This window comes from Tachysurus fulvidraco, chromosome 17 (assembly GCF_022655615.1).
Source record: "Tachysurus fulvidraco isolate hzauxx_2018 chromosome 17, HZAU_PFXX_2.0, whole genome shotgun sequence".
Classification (NCBI taxonomy): Eukaryota; Metazoa; Chordata; class Actinopteri; order Siluriformes; family Bagridae; genus Tachysurus; species Tachysurus fulvidraco.
In genome coordinates this window covers 21844790-21849051 of record NC_062534.1, presented here as the reverse complement: position 1 = coordinate 21849051, position 4262 = coordinate 21844790, and positions in this window count along the sequence as shown.

Sequence of the window (4262 nt, the reverse complement as noted above, 5' to 3'; positions counted from 1 at the left end):
TCCTAACAGTCCACTCAGTAATGCTTTATAAAGACATGGCTTTGAGGTCATGGATTTCAAATCACTGTCATTATTCTAAGTGCTGTTTTTTGTCTAAGATGTGTATGGACACAACATACACAACATTAGGCAGATTCTCTGTCACGCAGCTGAGACAACAAAGGGACATAAAGGCTTTTCTTTTCATATTCTTTGCTAAGATTACAGTCAAATTACAGGGAAATAACAGTAATTTTCTGCCATTACGCTAAAAAATCCTCAGCACATTAACTAATTAGCCTGGCCAAGATATATATATATATATATATATATATATATATATATATATATATATATATATATTATATATATCTCTATCTATTCGAGAGAGAGAGAGCGCCGAGAGGAGAGAGAGATAGCTCGCTCCCGCGAGAGCGAGCGAGAGAGCGCGTCGCGCGCTCGCGCGAGAGATCGCGCGCTGATGGGCGCTCTCGAGCCGCGTGAGAGGGGGCTGGCGGGATCCGCGCGTAGCTAGAGCGCGCGCGCGCGCGCGCGCGCGCCGAGCACGCGCGCGCGCTGCCTGGTCGCTCGCGCTCCATCGTGCCCTTGGCTGCTGGCTCGCGCGTTTGTGGTGTGTTTGTTGTGCTCGCGCTCTCCGCGCGCGCGCGCGCGCGCGCGCGCGCGCTGCCTGGCGCTCTGCGGGCCGCGCGGGCTCGCCTTTTACCTCCTCCTCCCTCCCTCCCTCCCTCCTCACTCCGCTCCCTCGCTCCATCCTCTCCCCCTCCTTTCCCTCCCTTCTCTTCCCGCTCCTCTCCTGTATCTTTTCCCTCTTCGTTCCTCCTTCTCTCACCCCCCTCGCCCCTCTCCCTCCCTTCTCCCCTCCCTTCCTCGTCCCTTCCCCTCCCATCCGGATCAAGACTGGAGAAAATTCTTTTAGACTCACAGTCCAGCTCAGGTCTATTGGCATTTTGCCTGACCAAGGATAAAATGAATCAGTTGGCACCTGAACCTGTGTCTCCTGACAATTTTAAACCAAGAATAAAAGACTAAAATGTAAAATGAACATTAAAAGACCTTAAAATGCTCTGTTATACAGCAAAGATTGTAACTTGGAGCCGTAAATAAAAGCATGAAAAGCATTTCTCTCTGTGAACAGAATGGGCAATCATGTGCAACGTCAGGGTTTAAAATGGAGATAAAAGAGTTCACAGAGAAAATACAGTGTAAAATCCTCCACTGGAGGTCGGTTGAATGTTTTATTAATGTTGGTTAATAGTGCAGTGCCCTCCACTGATATTTAATATCATCTTAAAATCAAGTACACTTTTCCATGGGGTGTCTATCCTCCCATCCACTCTTTTCTTATTTATAAACTTAACACAGGCTCTGTAGAGTAGCTGCCCCGACACTGTCCCAAAGTCCATCTCTCCTTCGCCCTGGCACTCCAGGAGGGGACCCTCACACCTATCAATGTCCCTTTTCTGTAAGGGGACCAGTTGCACTGGTCTGACAGTCCATCAGCTGATGTTAGAGAGGATGTCTAGTGAGGTAGGAGCTGACTGACAGCATGCAGGGCCCTCAGCCCCATATGCACTGCCAGGTCCTCTGCCCTCGACACATCCGCTCAGGCGATGTTCACCAGATCCCAGAGTGTCACGATCCCTGAGGAGATGAGAGTCTTGGACAGTGCAGGGACGGTAACACTGGGGATGTCCAGATGTCCAATATTCATCAGAGGCTCCTCCAGAAGCCAGTGTAATGTTCCACTGCATTTGTTTTGTTTTTTTAAAAGTTCTCCAAATGTGTGTTATAATACACTGGTTGCCGCTGTCCATACCAAGTCTTTGGGTCCAGTAACAAGTCTATGTATGAACTGGAGACAGAATGCTGCAGCTCTGCTGGCTACCAAGACCTGTCCCTGCCCTCCTTCCTTTTTGGGCAGATGGAGGATACTCTCAGGAATCCAGTGTAGACGGTCCCATAAGAAGGGCCTGGATGTTCGCTGGCAGGTTTGGCAGCAGATACACACATGCCAGCCTGTGCCTAAAGGGTGAGGATGTTGATGACCAGTGTTTGCCCCCTATAGGACATCATTGGGACCAGCCACTTCATAGTCTGCCCTTCGTATGACTACAGTACAGCATGTCTGACAGAGAATGGCCTTGACTTAAACGTTGTACACTCTAAAACGGGCACATAAATCACCATTAATCCTCATTGCACTCTTAATTTCACTCTACAACACTTGATCATGGCTATGAAACCTGACTTAAACCCGAATTTTTCCACCACCTTTAACAAATAATCTTGCTCAACCCAGTCAAATGTCTTTTCCTGATCTAGGAAAATCAGACCAGTCTTAAATTCCAATAGCCTGGCTTCGAAATGTCACAAATGAAATATACATTATAGAATATAGACCTATCAGGTACACAGCACATCTGGTCCTGGTGAATAAGCTTCTCGATTTCCTTAGTCAGTCTCGAGGCTAATGCTTTTGAGAGCAGCTTGCATTCAATGAGCAGTAGTGACACTGGGCAGCAGGTCTGTTATATCAGGTTTCCTTTTTTTGGCAGTAGGGTCGGCTCTTCTAAAGCTCAATGGGAGCTGACCACTGTTCATGCTGTTTGGTAGGACATCCTATTACTGCCCAGAACGTGCTGTAGAACTTTACAGGGAGACCATCTATAACTGCTGCCCGTCTATTCTCCATTCTTTATAAGCTCCTCAGCCAACTCCCTGCCTGCTTGCTCAGAGAGCTTTGGCCGGTCCATGAGGAAGTTCTCCTCCACCATCTGTGCTCCTGACCGCTCACTGTTGTACAGCTTTGAGTAGTTTTCCTTCGAATTTCAGTTGGCTCCGTAAAGAGAACCTCTGATTCTGTTTAAACAGCATGTATAGATCTTTTCTGTCCATTCCTTTGCTCAGTCACACTTTTAAAGATGATGTCTAACAGGTCACTCATTTTGTATTTTTTACTTTTGAGGGCTTTAATATGCCCTTGATTCCCTGTGGACTCCAAATTGCTGGAGATTCACCATCTCTATCTCCATCTCTATCTCAGGTTTAATTCCAAAAGTTCCATGAATAAGTAAAAGACTCTCTAAAATTAGCATCTTCTAATGCTGCAGTGTTAAAATGCCAGCTGGCACTCCTAGGCTTTACATTCTCTTTACTAATAGTACATTGTACCATACTGTGATCAGAGATAACTACTGGAACAATAAAACACTGATGCTTAAAACCATAAAAACGATCCGATCTTGCCAAGTAGAGTGTGTAGTCAATGGCATGGCCGCACATGTACTGTCTCTGATTTTTGTTGATAGTTTTCCATATGCCGCCTACCTCATGTGTCTCCGAGATCTCCAACAGGCACATATGGGAAGTTCCATGAGGTTCTGCATGGTTACGATCTAAAATATCTGTTGTACAGTTAAAATCTCCAGCCAAATTTAAAATGTCATTAGTGTTGCAGCTAGCGATCACATTGCTAAGCTTATCAAAAAACCTCATTCTCGTAAAAAGCATTCACATTTAAAAGCACAGAATAAATAGCAAGGCAACTCCACCACCGAGTTGTGGTGGACGTAAAATCCCACTCCTTCACTTAATCAGCAGCATTACTGATATCACTGTGGGTTTCCTGAAGCATGACAACATCTATGGGTTTCTGCTTTATCAGTTCATATAGCTTAACTCTCTCGTTATGCTCACCGCGCCATTAACATTCAGACTTGCAACATGGATTCCAGTCATTAAGAAAAATAAAATTGATAAAACAAAATAGAAGGTAAAAACCTCTCGTAAAAAACACCACACATTCAACTAGTCATCATCAGAGTTCTCCTATTCACTGTAGTGATCAGTCTTTTCAAGCGAAGGATATCCATATCGATAAAAGCTACTTTCTTTGACATCATGTAGAAACTGTTTACGGTAAGCGAAAAAAAAATGATCCCACATTTTTTCCCCTAACTTTTTTCTCCCAACTTGTTTTTCCTCAGTACCATAAACAATGGTTGAATGTTGCTTCTGTGAATCAAAGTTTAACACTGATCTGACACACGGTCATTGCTATTTGATCATCTTTGTTCTGCCTTTGTTTAATTTTTTTTGCCTGTTACTTTTCATGTCCGGGAAGACCTAGGACACCCTGGAGAGACTATGTCTCTCGGCTGGCCTGGGAACGCCTCGGTATTACCCCGGAAGAGCTGGAGGAAGTGTCTGGGGAGAGGGAAGTCTCGGCATCCCTGCTTAGACTGCTGCCCCCGCAACCCGGT